The following is a 23,835-nucleotide window of genomic DNA, read 5'->3' on the forward strand; positions in this document are numbered from 1 at the left end:
TCGGCCTGTACGATTCACTTTTGCTGACATCCTTGCCTGGCTTCCGTAGTGGGACCACCCTGCCCATTTACCAGACTTCGGGAACAATGAGGGTGGCTAGCGACAAGTTGAGAACTTGTCTCCCGGCTCATCCAGCTGCTTCAGCATTACCATGGAGATTCCATCAGGGCCAAGCGCTGTGGAAGATTTAGAGTTGCTGGTTACATTGGCAACAGCATCCATTGTAAACTGCGGTGCAACGAAATACTCTTCCCTTCGCCCTGTCACTCTCGGGGTGCTCGACAAACTGTCGATTGAAATAACTTGCGCACCCCTTCGGGTCAGTCAACGTAACGCCGCCGCCAAACGTGACTGAGGTCCTATCTTCCCTTCTTCCAGGGTTCGAGAGTGACATAACCGTTGCCCACAATTCACCTATACCGGATCCAATGTTGCAACTTTTCAGATGATTTAACCACTTGTTCCGCTTATGCTTCCCGACCAGTCTGTTAACTTCCAGAGTCAGTTCCTTGACTCGGGGATCATTGGGGTTGGCTCGACGAAGCTCTTACTTCGGGTATTCGACCATCATGGATATGGCGAGCTGCTGCAGCCGTGATGATGTCTCGGAACGTCCTTTCCGCTACCCGAACATCAGAAGGATTGGGCAGTTCTCTGATGCGGTGTTTGGTAAACTCTCTGAAATTCGGCCAATTAGCTTTCTATGATTGACGAATGTGCGTCATTCAGAGGTCTGCTAATGGAGACAATTATGGGAAGATGGTTTGATCCAAGGGAAATGACGGGTTGCCAGGTAACGTCATTTGTCAGACCAGGTGACACGATGGTTACGTCTGGCGAACTGTGACACTATCCTCTAATTCTGGTAAGGGCGTCCTCATTGACCGTGCAAAACGTATAGCTATCAATTTGCTCAGCCAGCGCTGTACCCCACTGGTCGTTTCCGAGGGCCGAATGCCACATCTCATGATGCACATTAATGTCGCCCAGGACCAGACGATTATGGCCTTCCAAAAGCGGGCTAATGTCGGGCTCGTAATCCGAGATACAGCTATTTCTCGGCGGGATGTATACGTTCAGCAACTCTATCTCGGCAGTTCCACACCTGACTGCTATCCGCATACATTCCATGTACGGGTCATTAGAGACAGGCTCAAGCGAGATGTATTGAACAGACTGCTGCAACAGGACTGCTAATCCGCCACCTCCACTTCTGGTGCGATCCCTCCTTAGCACGTTGTAACCATCACAACGTTGTAAGCTACAGTTGTTGTTGAGCTTGGTTTCTTGCACCGTAGCATGAAATCTACCATTTCCTCGATCTTACCTCGGAGCCCATTGCAATTAAATTGCAAAGGAATGCATTTTCCGGGATTGGGACAACAACGGCTGGTGTTAAAGGCTGCAGGTGCGGTTGTTGTCGAGGGGACTGCGGGGGTGTCTCATAATCAGACGACGAGAGAGTTTCGTAATCCGATGATGACTCACTGGGGACTGTATTAACACAGCATGCAGCAACATAGTCCCTGTCGTAGTCGCTCCCGTGGACAGGTCCAGAGCAACCCCTTAGATGCACCCACTCCTGACATCTATTTCATCTCACCGAAAGTTGTATGTGGGTGAAGATGCGGATGTGGCAACCCGAGCACAAATATATTGGTCCTGGGTTTTCCTCCGTCCCGGCACGGACCAAGAATATTCGGAACAGGCATTCCGGGATATGCAGCTTTCAACGCGAAAAAACGAAACAAATACAAATATGTGTACACCGGGTCAATCCGTACGTAAAAACCAGCTGCCGTGGGATTGGGTCACTAACTAATACAAACAATTCTTGTAACGAAATGCGCATCAATTAACCTTAAAGTTGATTTTACTACTAATGTCTCTAATTAGCTGGCCAAGCTAATATGGACCACTTTTAAAAAAGTGGGTTGTACTTCCCCCACATATGGGGAATCTTAGAACGTTTCCACATCACTCTATAGTGTTTCTAGCAATACCTTATTTACAAAATTTATTTTATAAAAATCTTCACATTTTTAAATGAAATCGTGTAATCTATAGCATTTCCAAATTAAATGAAACCTTTTCCAAATTGAATGAAACTTTTTCCAAATTGAATGAAACCTTTTCCAAATTAAATGAAACCTTTTCCAAATTAAATGAATCCTTTTCCAAATCAAATGAAACCTTTTCCAAATCAAATGAAACCTTTTCCAAATTGAATGAAACCTTTATTTTTATTAAAAGAAAAAAGCCAGAATATTTTGAAAACAGAAAGAAATAAAAAATATATGGGTTTTCAACGATTTTTTACTTAAATTCTAATCTTAAGTAATGACATAAAAGTGTACCTCCCTGCATGCTTTGCTTCCTTGAATTTAAACATTTCATAAGTTTTGGGCATCAATTAAGGTTATAGCGAAATAATGCTAAAGAGAGATTTAAGGGTTAAAAAATTGCTAATAATAACAGGGGCTAATTGTATTACATAATGAAGTGGTTTACGATTTGCTGCTTGTGGAATTTTCAATGGACATACTCATTACATAATTGGAGCAGTCCTGTTTATTGAGCTGTTTGTTACTATGCTCAATCACGTCAACGATATTAAAATCTATTGTCTGATCGCGTAGTACCACTCTGGTACACAATTTTATTTTTGAAAATACCTTTACTATTGGGTTCAACATTGCTGAATATGGCATTCACAATTTCAAATTACTCGGGGTTAAATCTATCATTATGTGTATTCGTTTACTTATTAAGGTATTGCATAAAAATTATCCTAAAAAAACTTTCAAAAATAAAAATGTGTGCCAAAGTGGTTCTACGCGATCGGACAATAGATCGTAATACGGTTGACGTGATTGGGCATAGTATCGAACGGCTCAATCAACACGACTGCTCCATTTATGTAAGGAGAATTTTCATTGAGAATTCCCCAAGCAGCAAATCGTGAAACACTTCATTAGGTACTACAATTAGCCCCTCTTATTACACTGTGAACCGAAATCTTGGGGCAGAGATAATTCCTTTTGGGGATGAAAGCCCTTGTTGAGTATATTAATAATCGTGAGGGACAGATTCGGGTTATGGCGTGATTAAGTTTTTACGAAGACCTTAAAACAACTGTTAAGAAAGATATAACGTTAATTTCAGATGCCTTACATGGTCTTCAGCAGAAACTTAATCAGGCCATAACTCGGAACTTCGACTCACGGCTGATCTGTCCTTCGGGATTCTTAATATATTCAAAAAGGGTTTTCATTCCCATAAGGAATTATCTCTGCCCCAGATGTTCGCTTTCATTTTGTGTCACAGTGTTATTAGGAATTTTTTAAAAATAAATTCTCTCTTTAGGATTATTTCGCTATAACTTTAAAAATTATGAAATGTTTAAGTTCAAGGAAGTAAAACGTGCAGGGAGGTACACTTTTAAGATTAGAATTTAAGTAGAAAAGTCGGTGAAAACCCCTATAATTTTTTATTTCTTTCTCTTTTCAATATATCCAGGCTTTTTTCTTTTAATAAAAATAAAGGTTTCATTCAATTTGGAAAAGGTTTCATTTGATTTGGAAAAGGTTTCATTTGATTTGGAAAAGGTTTCATTTAATTTGGAAAAGGTTTCATTCAATTTGGAAAAGGTTTCATTCAATTTGGAAAAGGTTTCATTTAATTTGGAAATGCTATATTAAACTGAATTTATTGTCCCTAATTAGCTGTCCGCCACTGTATATTTTCGACAGATTTCACGTATTCCTATAACTAAGAAAATAATTCTAGCAATAAATTTTGTGATGTCTTCTACACGCAGAAAAATTTATGTTAGAAATATGTTTGGATCCAAACAAATATATGTTTGGGACCGGTTGCAAACAATTATATGTTTGGATCCAAACATAATATGTTTGGGTCCAAACAAAAATATGTTTGCAACATTTTGTAACATATCTCAATTTGATATGTTTGGGTAAAACATATTTTTTATGTTAGAACATTTTTTTCATGGGTGGAGAGAGGATGTTTGTCAACGAGAGTAATAACAGTGCTCTCGCGGCTGTGGAATGCTGTTTTATAATGAAGAGTTGTGTGTATTGTATAATAGAAGACATAGAAGCGAAGAAGGGGGCTTTGGTGCTTTGATACGTGTTAACCAACGTAGTGGGCGAATAGGATAAGAAGAAATGGTATGAATTATTTTGTTTTTTCTTTCTTCAGTGTTTTAGTTGCCAGCGTAGCGTCAAGACGGTAAAGTGAGTGAATTAATCAGTGTTTTGTGTTTTCTTAAAGAAATTGTGTTTTTAGTAAATTAAATGCCCAATACATTTTATAATTGAATCGGAAAGTTGAATGGAATTATTTTATTGGACAAGGAAGAAATCGCATTTAATATTGGTAATTACATACATACTTATGTATATTTGAAATATGGCATATTCATATTTATTTAATACATTACATAATAATTTGATTCTAGATGCCGATTCCCCGCTGATGATTTCAACTATGAGGACATTTGTTTTATTTCACAACTAAGGAGAAGCGTTCAATTACGTTTCTATATATTTTTCCTTTTTAAAAGTGTGACTATTTACAAATTATTTCAATGAGTTTTTCTTTTATTAAAGTGTGTCATGTATTTCTTTGGAATTTTGTATGTACCTATGTGTTTGTTGTTCTCTTTCCTTTCAATAAACAACCTCAACATTTGTGTGTATACTATAGAGCAGAGACGCGCTGTCTTTGCAAAGAAGTATAGTGAGGGCGCCCACTGAGTTGTTTTTGCATTTGCTTCTCTCTCTCACGTACAGTGTACGAGTAAATAAACAAACGATGAATATCATGTGGTTGTTGTTTTTTTCACCAATGCATACACATATGCTGTAGTATTGATGGAAATATTATGGGCGACGCTGCTATAGAGATAGCCAGTGAGTTCTTACTGAGAGCAAATGAGCACACATTTCAAAGTGTTTTACATTGAATTTTACGCTCCCTTGCTCTCAGTAAGCGCCCACTGGTGCATGTGTTTGTTTTTTTTTGTGCCTTTTGGGTTTGTACTTTTTTGCACCCAAACATATAAAATATTTGCACCCAAACATAAAATTGTTTCCACCCAAAGATATCTTTGTTTGCACCCAAACATAAATATCTTTGCACCCAAACATACATATCTTTGCACCCAAACATATATTTGTTTACACCCAAACATATATTTGTTTGCAGACTCAAACATATATTATGTTTGGGACTGTTGCAAACATATATATGTTTGCTGCAAAATATGTTTGGGACATATGTTAGAGAGGCCGTTTTTTTTTTGCGTGTACAAAGATTAACTGCCTTTCGAACATGAAAAACAACTAAACTCGTGTATGATTTTTATTATTAAATTTTGTAGTTGTCTTAAAGCAAACACGAATTCAATATTGCCGTGAAAACCAAAGTTTAGGTGTTTTTCGTTCGCAATCATTTTCTTTCGACAAACTTTTTCTACTGTCACAGAATTCCTTCTTTAAGATGTTGGCTAATAAAATATTGATTTAGAATCCTTCTTTTTATACACTCAGCATTTATGCTAACGAGGGTATATTCACTTTCATACGGACAAAATGTGCTCCATCGAAATAATGGTTTTAGACGCCAAGTGTGTTTGGACGAAATCCGTTTCAGACAATTTGGAGCCGAGTTAGCAATGTCCGTCCGACTGTCTGTCTGTCTGGCTGGAATTTGGCGAAGATATGTCATCGTAATATTTCCACATCGTAATATTTTCACCCGACATAGATCAAGTTCGAATATGGATAGTCCTTCGGGTACCTCCCACACAAAATTTCGGAAAAGTGCAGGTCAAGACCTCCTCTCGAATCGTTTTGATTTTTGTTGTAGAAACTCTTATTTATTGCGGTACAAGCTTTTTAAGGGACAAGTCCATACTTCCTGAGAAAATGGCCCGAAAGATCAAAATACATGCTATGACACCATGTGTAGTGGATGGAGCGTATGACAACTCTCGGATAAACCGATTCGGTCCAAAATTTGGCAGTCATAATATTTTATGCAAACTTAAATCAAGTTCTAATATGGGTTATATCGGTCCATGCCTTAACTTCATAACATCATAACTTCATAAGATCAGGTTAAAGTGTGCATTATATATGTGAACTCCTTCGGGTACCTCCAACACAAAATTTCGGGAAAGTACAGTTTAGGATTTTTCTTGCAACAGGTTACACTCAAGGCCCCTATTAGATGATACAAGTTTTTTGTGTGGCAAGTCCATACTTCTTGAGATAATGACCCTAAAGCTTTAAACAAATCCCCACGACCGACATACGGGTCACTAAAAAACCTTCTGGCCTAGGCCCGTATGTCATCTGGGGGCTTGGGTATGGATGCCTAAATTATTACGAATATAGACGAATGAACAAAAAATAGTTACAAAAACAGGGGGTTAGTCTAAAAACTTTCCAAAAAAAAAATGTCAAATGACGCCTGGCGACACCGCGTATTGCCTAGGCCAGTAGGTTTGTTAGTAACCCTCGTATGCGGTGGCTGGTGAGCACGAACAACTCTCGAATCGAATACTGCATTGATCCACACTTTGCATATCGTAATATTTCTTCGATTATTAGATCAAATTCGAAAGTGGTGCTTCACATCCACACTTTGCATATCGTAATATTTCTTCGATTATTAGATCAAATTCGAAAGTGGTGCTTATAGGTCCACTCCTTCAGGTACCTCCCACTCAAAAGTTCGGAAAATTTGTGCGCACGATAACTTTTGAAGGGAGTAACCGATTTGGTCCATACTTTGCACATCGTGAAGTTTCTATCAGACATAGATGGGGTTCCATTATGGACTCAATCGGTCCACTCCTTCAGGTACCTCCCACACAAAAAAATAGCATGAAAGTTGCAAAAAAACACCTATGACACCTGGTGTAGTGGTTGCAGCGCACGATAGCTCTAGAACGGATCTGTCGATTCGGTCCAAAATTTGGCCTTCGTAATATTTTATCAAAACATAGTTTAAATTCGAAGATGGGCTATATCGGTCCACTCCTTCAGGTACCTCCCCCACAAAACTTCAAAAATATGCGGAAAATTTTGCGCACGATAACTCTTGAAGGGAGTGACCGATGTAATCCATACTTTGCACATCCTAATATATCTACCAGATATTGATCAGGTTCGAATATGGACTATATTTGTCTACTCCTTCTTGTACCTCTCACACAAAATTTCGGATAAGTTCACTTTAAGACCTGCTCTCGAATCACTTTGATTTTTGTTGAAGCGATTTGCATTCGTTACCTCCATTACGACGGTAAACGTTTTTTTCAGGGGCAAGTCCATACTTCTTGGGAAAACAGCCCCAAAGGTGTAAAACACCCCTATGTCACCTATGTGGCGGTCGGAGAGCACGACATTTGGTCTTCGCCATATTTTATCCAAACTTAGTTTCAGCAATACCGGTCCACAAATTTCGGTACTTCTCCCCAATATTTAAAAATTTCACTAAAATGCTAGAACGATATCACTTGAATGGGGCAACCAATTTGGTCCAAACTTTGGATCTCCTAATATTTTATCAAAATTTAGTTTAACTTCTAAAATGGCCCATATCGGTCCTTCCTAAGGGTACCTGCCCTACAAAAGTTCAACATTTGTGTCTTAGCGCAGTTAATTCCTAATCCACATTTTTGTCCAAAAAGGGCCACAAAATTCTGAAGAGACCTTAAATACATTCGATCTGTCCGGAGGTGAAAGTTTCGCTTCACATTGACTGAGGGTATATATCTGTCGGCAGAGCCGACTGATACTTTTTTACTTGTTACTGATTCCAATAGCTGATGATTTAATTAGCAAAAACAAAATCATACACATTTTGGCAATCACCCACCATCCATTCGATGACACGTTCTCCTCCAATAAATTCTCATTCTTAACACATGTGTTCGGTCATAATAATATGGAAATTAGGTGATTTCTTCACATATTTCATTATTATTTTGGACAGCATATTAATTAGAAGGACAACTAGCTGAAAGAGCATACATAGCATATTTAATGACATTATTAATCAAAATTATATTGCATGGCATTAGAGGATACCACATTAACATTACACAAAAAATCATATTATATATGTGAAGTGAATATAAATTAAAGATAAATTTGATTCATATGCCACAAATATAAATTATATCGAATTCTTGTGTCGATATTGACAATAAAATAAATGCCTAAAAAATATTTTTAGGAGGCTATATAATAACAACGTAAAGGAATTTTGGCAGTTGAAATAAATTATTTTTTATTCGAATCACGTACGAATTTTTTGAGGATCAGCATTTTATATATATACACCATATATTGTGTGATCATGTCATGAGCATTTAAGGATTCCCAGGCAAAGAGGAAATTTATTAATTTATTGTTTGCGATTTTGGGGCGAATAAATAAGTTTGTGATGACTATATTGAGTTTCCGATATTGCAATGTACACAGTTTCAGTCAAATCACAAAATATATGGTTGTTCCAACAATATATAGGGTTACATTATTGCAAGACTAGCTTATAATCTCAAAATATGGTAGCTTCAACAATATTCCATCACGCTGCGTAGAGACGTCAATTTTCTCTTAAAAATCAATGTTCTCTTGTGAAAGGTTTTACTGTTTAAAGCCATTTGGGTTTTTGTTAATTTTATAAAATTAACAATTAAATTTGACTACATTTTGTTAGAATTTCATTACTCAGCACTTACCTTGATTTATGAAACACCGTTGGTGGTTTTATTTGTTCGTTGGTCTTTGAGGTTATAACTCAAGCACGGTTTAGCCAAGTCATTGACTTGTGGTGGTACTCAGCTGGCTGTGAGTTATTTAACACTGAAATATACAAAAGAAACAGAAATTCTTAAGTAATAATAAATAAAAAAGGCGAAAAAGTGAACAATTTAAACGTTTATTTGCCATTTATGGGCATTATTATTATGGGGAATTTCTTAAAGAGCCAAGTGTCTCTAAGAAAGAAAATACAAAATTTTTTTTTAATATCATGGATATTCAATTGAAAAACATTGCCATTGCTTCAGGAACCACAATAGACACCATGTCTTTCCTTACATATCGGCTTTATTGAAGGGAAACTGTGCGACAAAAATTGTGTCAATAAGAATTTATTTTTCAATTATTTTTTCCTATTCATCCTATTCATTCACTAATGATTTGTTTATCTTTGTAATAATGTTTAAATAGGAAACAAAATTTTTTTGGCGGAATTGTGGATTTTTGTGTAAATAGAAATTTCCAGTATTTTTATTTGCATTTATAGTCAACATTTTATTTAAACAACAAATATTCACAACAAATTACATTGTAGATTTGTACACATTACATAAAATTGCCTAAAAATTCCAATTATTTTATATGTGTCGGCATTAGTATATCGGTGTATGTGTTTGCTTTGCCCACACCTATACCAAGTAAAGCTAAAATATTTTTATGGGCCATCATCATCGTCATCATCATCACAAAAAAAAAAACCTTTTGTGCTAAAAATTTAAAAATAAATTCCCAAAAACTGAAACAACAAGAACAACAAATAAATCACAGTTCACAAGAATTATTGCGGCATCACATCAAAATTGTTAAATTTGCTTATAGTCTGCACTGCACGTTTTTTGTTTGTTTATTATCTGATTTTTTGTTTTTGTTAATTTTGTTTTTCGTTTTGTTCTATTTATTTTGTTAGTTGATAGACGTTTTTTTCGTTTCTTTCGTTCACATTAATTTTTCCATTTTTTTTTTTTTTTTTTGATCAGTGTTAATTAACACCTTGTTTTAGTGCTTTTTCGTTGTTGCATGATTTGTTTGCTAATCACAGAGCATGGCTCTAGGATAGAAGCTGTGACCAATGTTCAAGATTTTAAAAAAGCTAAGGTCGAATTTGAACTGTTTTTTTTTGGGATATATTTAAATAATATATTAATGAGAAAATTAAATTATTAATTAATAACAATTATATAAAATAAATATATTATATAAAGGTCTTCTAGAGACAGAAGACTATTTAAAGTCATATACAGAAGGAAAAACTTATAAAGGTCTTCAAAAGACGTAAAAACCTATAAAGATCTTCAAGAGACAGTAGACCTTATACAGGTCTTCTAGAGGCAAAAGACCTTATAAAGGTCCTCTAGAGACAATAGACCTTTATAAGGTTTTCTTAACCCAGAAGAACTTTTGAAGATTTTCTGTCACTATAGTGTCTACAGAAGTTTGTTTATAGAAGAACTTTATAAGATGTTCTGAATTTGGAAGACCTTTATAAGGTCTTCTGTCCCTAGAAGACCATTATAAGGTCTTCTGCCTCTAGGCGACCTTTATAAGGTATTTTGTCTCTAGAAATGTAATTAATATTGCATTCATTATTTATATTTAATAGAATTAAACTATTTCTAGAAGTATGCATCGTACACCAAAATATACTTAGAAGACCTTTATAAGGTAAGGTAGAAGAAGTTCATAAGGTTTTCTATCTCTGCAAGACATTTATAAGGTCTTCAGTCTGTAGAAGATGTGTAAGGTCTTTGGTCTCTAGAAGACCTTTATAACATTTTCTGTCTTTAGAAGACGTTTATAGGATCTTCTGTGTCTAGAGTAGAGCTTTATAAGGTCTTTCAACTCTAGAAAATCTTTGTTTATAGATGAGAAAAATCAAAAAAAAAAACAACAAAAAATCGCCGGAGGAATTTTCAAATAAATCGCGGTCAAAGTTCACATTTTTAGGGCTTTTTTAAGTTTTCACGATTTTGCTTGAAAACGGCAAAGCCTTTCAAAATGGGATTAAACAAAATGTTGTAGCAGTGAAAATTCTCTACAAGATTATCCTTTACGATGTTTTCGTAGGTATTATTATTTTTATGATATAGAAGTTCAAATTTTGACAATTTACTGACTGTATCGTCTCCTTATAAAACTAAGTCATGACTGCAATTGCTCAAGTTAAACTTATAAATCTCAAAAATCTAATCTTATAGAGAATTTTCACAGCTGTAAGATTTTCTCTAGTCCCATTTCGATAAGACTTATCGTTTTCAAGTAAATCGTGAAAACCTAACAAAAAACCTAAAAATGTGACCTGAACTTCTATATCTCAAAAATGGTAAACCCTAGGAACAAATCATAACGGTCAATCCTCTGGAGAATTTTCGCAGCTACAACATTTTCTTTAGTCTTATTTCGATAGGACTTGTGGTTTCCAAGCAAGATCGCGAAAACCTAAAAATGTGAAGTTTGACAGCGATTTATTTAAAAATCCCCCAGCGATTTTTTCTTGTTTTTAAATTTTTCTCATCTATGAACATTGCTGTTTCAGAATTCGCGAAAACGTCCCAGTTGTAAGCGGTTTTCATTCAAAGTTAAGGTGCACCTTGTATGACATTGTTTTATAGGGGACCATACAGTCAGAACGTTGTCCCAATTTGAACTTCTATATCTCAAAAATGGTAAAACCTACGAAAACACTATTGAGGTCAATCTTGTAGAGAATTTTCACCGCTACAACATTTTCTTTAATCCCATTTCGATAGGTCTTGCGGTTTCCAAGCAAAATCGTGAAAATCTAAAAAGGCCCTAAAAATATGAACTTTGACCGCGATTTATTTGAAAATCCCTCCGACGATTTTTTTATTTTTTAGTTTTTTCTCATCTATGAACATTGCAGTTTCAGAAACCGCAAAAACTTCCCAGGTGTAAGCACCTTTCATTTAAATTTAGTTAAGGCGCACCGTGATGTATTATGTAGTAGAAAATATTGGAAAAATCTGTTTGAATACTTCCTTCATATTGCTTAAATCTCCCTATAAAATAGACAGATTTTGCTTTATAGACATTCATATTAAAGCTTTCCCATGGGGGTTGCTGAAAATATATCTCAAAGCTTCTGAAATGGAAATAGAGGTCAAATAACCCATTTTAGCTTGTTTTATCATTTGTCCGCATGTGATTTTCGTGTATACCAAGACCATATCTTTTAAGTTGCATATATTTTTCGAAATTGCATATATTTAATTTGGTGGCTAAGATGCAGTATCGGCTGCTTCTTAGTGTTCAAAAAGCTATAAAACATCGCAAGTTTGCGTAGGGTGCATACAATTTTTGTTCGCATCCGATTCCAGTGTTCACCATGAAAATTTATTTGATCCGGGACGTAAAAAAACAAAATGTGCAATGGAGTACGTGGTATTCTAATGACAATTGCAAATATTAGACCCGAAAAATATTAACCTTTGAAAATTGTTCTCAAACAAGTAAAAAAGTATCAGTCAGCTTTGCTGACAGAGATATACCCTCAGCCTGTGTATATTAAAACATTTTTTCCCAAAAACGTATGTATTTAGGGGATTTTAAAAATTTTGGGTGTATGAACCGACAAAAATGTTGATTCTGATTAAAGATCAAAAGTTTTGCGGAGGAGATACTAAAAGGAATGGATCGACATTGACCATTATGGAAGTGGATCTCCAGCCACTACATATGGTGCCATAGGGGGTTTTTACACCCTTCGGGCTGTTTGCTCAAGAAGTATGGACTTGCCCCTGAAAAAAATTTGCCATTGTAATTGAGGCAGCGAATGCAAGTTGCTACAAAAAATCAAAGTGATTCGATTGTGAACTTGTCCGAAATTTTGTGTGGGAGGTACCGGATGGAGTGCACAAATATAGTCCATATTTGAACCTGATCTATATCTGTTAGATATATTAGGATGTGTAAAGTATGGACCAATTCGGCCACTCCCTTCAAGAGTTACCGTACGAACAATTTTTCCGAACAATTTTGAACTTTTGTGGGGGAGGTACCTGACGGAGTGGGCCGATATGGCTTATCTTCGAACTTAAGCTATGTTTGGACAAAATATTACTAAGGCCAAATTTTGGACCGAATCGGCAGATCCGTTCGAGAGTTATCTTGCGCTCCAACCACCTCACACGGTGTCATAGGGTTTTTTTTTGCAACTTTGGGGCTATTTTCTCAGGAAGTGTGGACTTGCCCCTGATGAAACTTATACCATCGTATGGTGGGCAGTGAATACAAGTTGCTACAACAAAAATCAAAACGATTCGAGAGCAGGTCCTAAACTGAACATTTCCGAAATTTTGTGTGGGAGGTACCCGAAGGAGTGGACCGATTGAGTCCATATTGGAAACTCATTGGAACTCATCTAAGACATTTCACGATTTGCAAAGTATGGACCAAATCGGTAACTGTCTTCAAGAGTTATCTTTGGGGCAGGTACCGGAAGGAGTGGACCCATATAACCCATCTTCGAACTTAAACTAAGTTTGGACAAAATATTAAGAAAGCCAAATTTTGTATCGAATCGATTGATCCGTTCGAGAGTTATCGTGCGCTGCAGCCAGACGGACGGACATTACTCAATCGACTCCAAATTGGCTGAAACACATTTCGTCCAAACATACTTGGGGTCTAAAACCATTATTTCGGTGAGGCACATTTTGCCCATTTGAAAGTGTATATACCCTCGTTAGCATAAATGTTGAGGGTATAAAAATTTCCGCAGATTGGATGCAGATTTCTATGAAGCTGTGTAGACTACATTCACGACACATATATCAAAAAACTCAGAATCGCGAGTTCTACTACCCTATGTATGATTTTTTGAAAAACCTGTTTGTACTCTTGAGGTTCCTCTCATCCAAAATTTCGGAAAAGTGCAGTTTAAGACCTCCTCTAGGATGGTTTTGATATTTGTTATAACAACATATATTCGCTGCCCCATTACGATGGTACAAGCCTTTTTCAGGGGCAAGTCCACACTTCCTGAGAAAATGGCCCGAAAGCTGTAAAACTCAGCTAAGGCGCACGGCAAATCTCGGACGGATCAGCCGATTCGTTCCCACACAAAATTCGGATAAAGTGAAGTTTAAGAGCTTCTCTCGCTTCGTTTTGATTCTTTATTCAGTAGGTTATTCGAACGGCCTCATTTACAACGGTACATTTTTTCGGAGTAAGTCAATACTTCCTAAGATAATGGCATAATTATTGTGTTTGGTTTGGTTTTATGGTTTTTTTGATCAGTGGCTGAGGGTATATATCCGTCAGCACAGCTGACTGATACTTTCTTACTTGTTTTGTAGGCAAATTCATACGCCCAAAATTCATACAGGCTGAGGGTATATCTATGTCGGCCGACAGATACTTTTTCCCCTTTTTAAATACTTAAATAGAATAAACATTATTGTTGTCATTAATATGCAAAATTTCATTCATTCTTGCTACAGGAAATTATTTTTACAGTGTTTTATTTAAGCTTCTGTGTTGTCTGTCAGTTTCAGTTGACCAATCGAACTAAAACTTTGCACACTTTTCAGATGTGGATGGCAATACATGAATATGAAACCAAAACCAATATGGGTCAATTTGTTTCTATTACCCCCATATAATGGTACCACCCGAATTCAGGTATTTTGAGGTTTTTATAGTCGTTCTTAGCCCGAATTTGCTGTAACTTGGCATTTGGAATTCCCAATGGTACAGGCATTTCCCCATTAAAAATTGTGGACATATGTATATGTTTTGGTGTAGCCCCCATATAACTGTACAACCTGATTTTAGGCATTTTAAAGTTTTTATCCAGATTTTCGGCCAACAGAGGTCAAAACAAATTTTATTTACTAAAAAGTTAAAAATAAAAAAAAAAATAATAACAGCGAAGGCACGCACAAAATGGAATTTTTAAATAAATTCCAACAACATACTCACAGCTAACTGTGTTGATGTTATTTCAACTTACAGAAATCGATGATTTCTTAGTTGAATCGTGCTGTCAGCTTGCAAATATTTTGTTCTGGTGTTTTTTTTTTTTTTTAATACTCGATGCTTAAAAAGTACAGGTTTTCACAAAAAAAATCTTCATTTTAAAAACTGAAAAGCCAATTGATAATTCTCTTCGCCGGGATGAGATCATGATATTGGTAGCGATCTGTAAATTTTGCAGGGTGTCAGTGCGTTTTGTAAACATCACTCTCTGTAAAGAAAGTAATGATGAAGTTATGCCCATGGGGGAATACTCCAGACTTAAGCTATCATATGATTTAATCTTCAACAATAACAAAACAAATAAAAAAATAATTTAAAACAAGTAAGAAAAGCGTTAAGTTCGCTCAAAATACCGAAATTCGGAAGGTACCGTTCTAAGGGGGCTATATGATGGCGTGGACCTATACCTACAAATTTCTGGGGGAAAGTTTTATACGCCTAAAGAAGACTAAATGCCAAATTTCAGCCATATCGGTGTGATAATGAGGCTAAAACGTTCAAAATATCGAAAATCGGGAGATATTGTATTATGGGGGCTATATCAACACGTGGACCTATATAAACATTTTATGGTAGAAATGTTTCTTAGCCTCTGAAAACACAAAATAAAAAGTGACAACCGATTCTTTGGTCAAATGGGTATAATACATTCAAAATATATTAAAATGACGCGTACTTTATATGGGGCTTATATGGGGGCTATACCAAAACGTGGACCTATATAACCCAACTTTGGTAGGAATATTTGTTGGCTTCTGGAGGCACAAAGTACCAAATTACAACCAATTCGGTGGTAAAATGGGCCAAATATCTTAAAAATTCCTTAAAACGACGACGCGTCACGCGTCATTTTGTATGGGGGCTATACGAAAGCGTGGACCTACATAGCCCGCTTTCAATATCAAAAGTCCTACGTAAATATAACATATTTTCCCAAAATTTCATCAACCTACGTCAATCCGTTCGGACGCTAGAGTGATTTCCACAGACGGGCGGACGGACGGACATGGCTATATCGATGTAGAATAGCACGCTGATCAAGAATATATATACATTGTGGGGTCTACAATGATTATTTCGAGTAGTTACAAACGTAGCGACAAACTTAATATACCCCCATCCTATGGTGGAGGGTATAAAAATTAAGCTACAGTGCCAATTTATCAAACTTCTGAACTGGAAGGCATAACAATTCATGAAGAAAAAAGTCTTCTATTGTATATATGTGTGTGTATTGAAAAAGGACGAAAACTTCTTTCGGACCGAACTCTCAAAGTTTGGTTGACTGGATAGTTATTCCCGGGGTTTCAGACTTATATATCTACTTTAGTGCAAAATAAAGACATGAACATTTAAATTTCTATTGCTATTAAAACAAAACACTCACATGCAGAGCCAACCTCACGACCAAATATTTCGCACTGATATTTCTTATTGTTTCAGGTTAATTGGTAAACAATTTTATTTTATGTGAATCTCATAAACATACATCTTCATTTGTTAACACTTTAAAGTTCCTAAAAAATAACAACAAAACAAATTCATGGGAAAAATGTTTTAGAATGTTTTTTATTAGCCAACCCCTGAAACAACAACTACAAACGAAACACCAAAACATCAACAAAAACAAATACATTAAGAGGAGGCCACCAACCAACAAAAACAAAAAATGTTACCAATTTTACATTTTCACTTTTATTTAAAAAGTTCAAAGAAAAAAATCTCTCTATAAACTGGTCAACAGGAAATGTCATCTCGTCTAATTTGATAGATAAATGTTCGGTGGGGTCGGGGGACTTTAGTTAACAATTCAAAGAAACCAACAAAGATGTTAATTGAGGTGAAGAACAGACACACATACTAACACAAAATGAAGGCCTTTAGGCCTATAGTTTATGAAGCAACAGTTTAGCACCCAATAGTACCGAAGACAAACTTCAAAACCACAATCGTAAAAAATCTAAGAATAGAAAACCTGATAGACTTTTGTAAACCATTTGTTTTTTATGCGCTTTTCAAATCCTATTAAAATGTGTTTTTTATGTTTTTATGGGAGTGTCACAGCAAATTCGAGCCAGAGAAGTAGTTTGTCGACAGATTATGGTATTCATCCGTTGATTGTTTACATGGGGTTTTTTGAAAAAGGCCGCTTAATAAATTGAAACAGATTTGTTTTTGAATGTGAGACTTTGTGAAACGGCTTTTGTCTAAAATGTTTTCTTTAAATTAAATATGTTAATGTAATTTTAATTATGAATGGAAACACATGAAAAATTATCGTGGGCGTCGAATAAACTGGTTAACGTTTTCGTTTAAACCATATCACGTGACATGTCACAAGGTACGCGGCACGTTTATATTGGTCACATGAATTAATGAAGCGAATTATGTTTATTACTCTGCTAATATAAATGTTGTAATATATTTTTATGATCAATGAATTTTATTGACAAAAAGTCAATTAAGAAGAAACAAGTAAAAAAGTATCAGTCGGCTTTGCCCTCAGCCTGTTTGAATAGAAACATTCATCTTCAGACAGATCGAATGTATTTAGGGTCTTTTCAGTTTTGGAGATTTGAACTTGCCGACAAAAAATGGGAATTAGGATTAAAGTTCAAAAGTGTTGCGGAGAAAGGAATGGACCCACAAATTCAATTATGGAAGTGGATCTTATTTAGAGAGTCATATCTTTTCGATAGATATCGCGACCACTAGTCATTTCAGTGGGTCATCGTATAATTTTTAGACCAGTATTCCAGGAAGCATGGACTTGTCCACGGAAAACATAATATCGCTGTAAACAGGACCACAACGAACAGCTTCGGTATACATTTCCAAAGGATCGTCGAACAACACCTAAACTGCACATAGGTACAAATTTTGAACTTTTGTGGGGGAGGTCCCCTAAGAAGAGGATCGATATGGGTCATTTTAGAAGTTATACTAAATTTGGACAAGATATTAGGAGATCCAAATTTTGGATCAAATTGGTAGCCCCGTTTAAGAGATACCGTGCATACCATTTTAGTGACATTTTTTAAATATTGGGGGGAAGTACCGGAAGTTGTGGACCGGTATTGCCCATCTTCAAACTGAAACTAAGTTATACAAAATATGACGTAGCCCACATTTTGGACCAGATCTGTTGATCAGTTCGAGAGTTATCGAGATCTCCAACGACTACATATGGTGCCATAGAGGTTTTAAAAGCTTTCGAGTTGTTTTATCAAGAAGTATGGACTTGCCCCTGAAAAAACGTGTACCGTCTTAATTGTGTTAGAGGTACCCGAAGGAGTGTACAAATATAGTCCATATTTGCACCTGATTTATATCTGGTAGATATATTAGGATGTGTCAAGTATGGACCAAATCAGTCACTCCCTTCAACAGTTATCGTGCGCAAATATTTTCCAAAAGTTTTTGAGATTTTGTGCGGGAGGTACTGTAACGTGGTTTTGTCGTCGGCTGGGGTAAGCTCAGTCGCGTCCAGGGTCTCCATAAGGACCCACTAAACCTTACGAAATGAGAAGACTAGTATTCTCCTTTCCTGGGGGTTAAATCGGGATTTATTGAATAAATACTAATTTACAATCTACTTGTGTTCAAGTGCGATAAGAATGAATTCAATGGGTATATATTTAGATTAATAGTTGGCGTTGGATTATGCAGACTCGCTGGGATTTGGCAGCTGAGGAGCTCGTGTTGAGTTACCAGCGTCTTCTACGAGGGAAACGGCGTTGTTTGTGTTTGGTGTTCGGCTGTAGATGATCGGGATGACGATGTATTCGTGTTCGGCTGTAGATGATCGGGAAGACGATGAATTCGGTGTTCGGCTACAGATGATCGGGAAGACGATGAATTCGGAGTTCGGCTACAGATGATCGGGATGACGTTGTATTCGGTGTTCGGCTGTAGATGATCGGGAAGACGATGAATTCGGTGTTCGGCAATAGATGATCGGGAAGACGATGAATTCGGTGTTCGGCTATAGATGATCGGGATGACGATGCATTCGGTGTTCGGCTGTAGATGAGCGGGGAGACGATGAATTCGGTGTTCGGCTACAGATGATCGGGAAGACGATGAATTCGGTGTTCGGCTACAGATGATCGGGAAGACGATGAATTCGGTGTTCGGCTATAGATGATCGGGAAGACGATGAATTCGGTGTTCGGCTACAGATGATCGGGATGACGATGTATTCGGTGCTGATGCCCGGGGACACGACGGCTTCGGATATTAGTCTAGTTAGTCTAATTTCTGCGCTACTGGTTTCTAACTACGGAACAGTTGACCCGAAGGCCCTGTGGAACTGCTGACCCGAAAGCCCAGTGGAATAGCTGACCCGAAGGCCCAGTGGAACTGCTGACACGAAGGCCCAGTGGAACAGCTGACCCGAAGGCCCTGTGGAACAGCTGGCACGAATGCCCTGTGGAACAGCTGACCCGAAGGTCCTGTGGAACTGCTGACCCGAAGGCCCAGTGGAACAGCTGACCCGAAGGCCCTGTGGAACTGCTGACCCGAAGGCCCAGTGGAACAGCTGACCCGAAGGCCCTATGGATGTATCAGCCACCACAACTTAATGGGTAGCTCTCAGCGGACTTAGAGCAACCTTCTGTTCCAGCCCGTGTAGCAAACTCCCTGCAGTAGTAAGCTCACCATTCTCAACCATTTCTGAAATACTTCAATTATGTACGTGAACATTTTGTCACGTTACAGTACTTGAAGAAGTGGTCCGATATGGCTTATCTTTGGACAAAATATTACGAAGGCCAATTTTTTGACTTTTTAGAGTTATCTTGCGCTCGCTCCAACCGCTACACACGGTGTCATAGGGTTGTTTTTTTTTTTATTTTTCAGGCTATTTTCTCAGGAAGTATAGACTTACGCCTGATGAAACTTGTACCGTCGTATGGGGGGCAGGAAATACATGTTGTTACAACAAAAATCAAATCGATTCGAGAGCAGTTCCTAAACTGAACTTTTCCGAAATTTTGTGTGGGAGGTACCCGAAGGAGTGGACCGATATAGTCCATATTGGAACTTCATCTATGTCTGGTAGAAATTTCACGATGAGCATGGTGTGGACCAAATCGGTTACTCCCTTCAAGATTTATCGTGCGCACAAATTTTCCGAACGTTTTCGAACTGGAAGGAGTGGACCAATATAACCCATCTTTGAACTTAAACTAAGTTTGGACAAAATATTACGAAGGCCAAATGTCAGCCAGACAGACAGATGGACGGACGTGGCTAAATCGACTCCAAATTGTGTGAAACGGATTTCGTCCAAACAAACCTGGGGTCTAAAATCATTATTTCGATGAGGCATTTTGTCCGTATGAAAGTGTATATACCCTCGTTAGCATAAAACAGGCGTGGTAGGGTCTTTAGGCCCCAAAAAAGTACCTACATTGTAGATTAATCCGTAATTTTTGCAAATATAGCATTTTTTAAAAAATATCGCAAAGGAGAGGCACCCTCTGGAATTCAATAAAATACGTAGCCTCTTTTTGGGGGCCATCCCTGTACATTTCCTGACAATTTCAGGAAAACCGGTTCAGTAGTTTCGTATATATATCTGGTTAATATATTAGGATTTGTAAAAAATGGACGAAATCGGTGGCTCCCTTCAAGAGTTATCGTGCGCATATTGTTTCCGAACATTTTTGAACTTTTGTGGGGAGGTACCTGAAGGAGTGGACGGATATGACCCATTTTCGAGCTAAAACTAAGTGTCAACAAAATTATACGAAGGCAAATTTTTTGACTTTCGACTCCAAATTGTCTAAAACGGATTTCGTCCAAACAAACCTGGGGTCTAAAATCATTATTTCGATGAGGCACATTTTTTCCGTAATAAATACATGCCCGATACATGCCCATTTTTTGCAAATATAGCGTTTTTTAAAAATATCACAAAAGAGAGGCACCCCGCCCCCTCTGGAATTCAATAAAATACGTAGCCTGTTTTCGGGGACCACCCCTGTACATTCCCTGGCAATTTCAGGAAAATCGGTTCAGTAGTTTTGTAGATGTAACATATTTTAAAAAGTGGGCGCGGCCAAGTTTTTGGGTACCAAATAAATAGGTAAGGTCGGAGACACAACCACATTTGTCTCGCAAACCGATACATTCGTAATTGTTGTAAATATAGCATTTTGAAAGAAATAGGGTATGGGGGAATTTCCCCGCCCCTTCCGAAATTCAACAAAATGTGTTGCCTATTTTCACCGGGGGCCATCCCAGTACAGTCCTTGAAAATTTTGTAGAAAAGATAAAAATTGAAAAAAGTGGGCGTGGTCCAATTTTCTTTGGGTTATGACGAACATTTCAAAAAAAGAATTATCGGTCCAGCCGTTCTCAACTGATGCCATTACCAACGAACGACATTTGATTTTTATTTATAAAGATTTTCCTGAGAAAATTTTAAGAACGACCCTATTATTCAATATTTTCTTTGTCATTAAATGTTCAATAACAACAATGTTTGTTAGTTGTTGTAATTCATGCATCTACCTTATATAAATGTGCCTTGGATTAGGTACATATTTGGTCGTATCAAAGTGTATATACCCTTTTCATCCTAAAGGCTGTATAAACAAATGTCATCCAGGCTGTCCTTAAAAAATAATTGTAACGCATTTTTATTATTCTTAAAATTAAAAAATATCACGGTGCTCTTGAAACAATTTTAAATGGAAGGTGCTTACACCTCGGAAGTTTTTGCGGATTCTGAAACTACAATGTTCATAGATGAGAAAAATCAAAAAACAAAAAAATCGCCGGAGCGCTTTTTAAATAAATCGCGATTTAAGTTGACATTTTTAGGGGCTGTTTAGGTTTTCACGATTTTGCGTAGAAACCGCAAGTCTTATCAAAATGGGACTAAAGAAAATGTTGTAGCTATGAAAATTCTCTACAAGATCGACCTTTATGGTATTTTCGTAGTTTTTACCATTTTTGAGATATATAAGTTCAAATTGGGACAATGCACTGACTGTATCGCCCCCTAATAAAACAATGTCATGAAGGGTGCGCCTTAACTAACTTTTGATGAAAACCGCTTACACAGGGAAAGTTTTTGTGAATTCTGAAACAGCAGTGTTCATAGATGAGAAAAATCCAAAAACAAGAAAAAATCGCTGTAGGCATTTTTAAATAAATCGCAGTCAAAATTCACATTTTTGGATGTTTTTTAGGTTTTTACGATTTTGTTTGGAAACCGCAAGTCCAATCGAAATGGAGCTAAAGAAAATGTTATAGCTGTGAAAATTCTCTAGAGGATTGACGTTTATCATTTGTTCCCGGCCTGTACCATTTTTGAGATAAAGAAGCTTAGTTTACATTTTTAGGTTTTTTTGTTAAGGTTTCGCGATTTCGCTGGAAAACGGCAAGTCTTATCGGCATGGGACCTGAGAAAATCTTATAGCTGGGAAAATTCTCTACAGGACTGGCTTATGTAATTTTTCCTAGGTTGTACCATTTTTTTAGATATATAAGTTTAAGTTGGGAATTTGCAGTCATGTCATTGTTTTTTAAGGGGGCGATACAGAATTGAATTGAATTTGAATTGTCCCAATTTGAACTTCTATATCTCAAAAACGGTAAAACCGGCGAGAATACCATAAAGGTCAATCTTGTTGAGAATTTTCATAGCTACAACATTTTCTTAAGTCCCATTTTGATATGACTTGCGGTTTCTAAGCAAAATTGTGAAAACCTAAAAAACCCCTAAAAATGTCAACTTTAATCGCCATTTATTTAAAAAGCGCTCCGGCAATTTTTTTAGTTTTTTGATTTTTCTCATCTATAAACATTGTAGTTTCAGAATCCGCAAAAACTTCCGAGGTGTAAGCACCTTCCATTTAAAATTGTTTCAAGGGCACCGTGATATGTGACAAAATGTGATTCCTATTGCCTATTATATTATGGTTGTGTTTTTATTTTACTTTTTGTGGTGAAAGAATTTTACCGCTTGTTTTAGGTATGTATATATTAACTCGTAAATAATTTATAGCAAACAAACATAACAAAAGCATGATTAATTACTACAACAGGCACGTTTACATGTTGACAGAATTATTTTTATTTCTAAAACATAAGAGATCATTTATTTCAGTTTTTGTTTGTTCATGGGCTAGATGATCTCCACTACATTGGGTGTGTTGGCTAACCAATATGGCCCACAAAAACAAATATTCAAAAGAAAAAGAAAAAATGCACAAAATACCAAAAAGCTAATTTCATCTGTTTCTGACAGATGCACATTGCAAAAGAAGAAAACACAATTTTTCTTCTTTGGTTTATTTTTCATTCCATTCATTTTTTTTTCAATTTCATTTGTGGTTGTGATTGTTATTTACAAAAGTAATTTTAAGAATTCATCTGAGAGTGTGTTTTTGTGTGTGGGTGTGTAGGTGTTTATTGTTAGCATATAAATGTGAAATAAACACATAAATTGTATAAACATGGTGCAATGGTTTGCATGCAATGTATGTAGTATATTAATGTGGGTCGACGAAGGCTCTATTTGTATGGAATATTATTTATTGTTAAATATTTTTTGTTCAAGTGCAAAATTTATTGGCATTTCAATGGCAAATTCTTATCATTACTTATTTTTTCTTGTTTTTCTTTCATTCCAGGTGAGACTTGATAATTAAATTATTATTCATAAATGTGAGGATTTTCACGGTAAGCAAATAATTTTTCAACATTCTAACGTTTGTAAAAAATTATATGCCTGTTCCAGAACCTGCCAATTTTGTATTACCTTTATGATATCGAAAAAATAGTAACAAGTAAGAAAGTATCAGTCGGCTTTACCGACAGAGATATACCCTCAGCCTGTGTGGATTGAAATACTTTTTTATCCAAAAAAACTTTTGTATTTAGGGGGTTTTCAAAATTTTTGGCGTATGCACCGACAAAAGTATGGATAGGATTAAAGATTAAAATTTGCGGGGATATC

The 23,835-nt window shown here is 36.5% G+C and overlaps 1 protein-coding gene across 2 annotated transcripts in view; it reads left to right on the forward strand.

The window, feature by feature from the left end:
- Nucleotides 1-23,835, forward strand: part of LOC141395140 (protein phosphatase 1 regulatory subunit 14B) — a 143,695-nt gene that overhangs the window by 45,041 nt on the left and 74,819 nt on the right. Inside the window, exon 3 of one of the 2 annotated variants that reach the window (XM_073970620.1) lies at nucleotides 23,510-23,558. The exons of the other annotated variant lie outside the window; for it this stretch is intronic. The gene's annotated coding sequence lies outside the window, so the exon portion shown is untranslated. The remainder of the gene's footprint in view (nucleotides 1-23,509; nucleotides 23,559-23,835) is intronic. 2 annotated transcript variants of the gene reach the window in all.

Source organism: Musca autumnalis, unplaced genomic scaffold, assembly GCF_047663935.1.
Source record: "Musca autumnalis isolate F117 unplaced genomic scaffold, ASM4766393v1 scaffold_2, whole genome shotgun sequence".
In the NCBI taxonomy this organism is placed as follows: Eukaryota; Metazoa; Arthropoda; class Insecta; order Diptera; family Muscidae; genus Musca; species Musca autumnalis.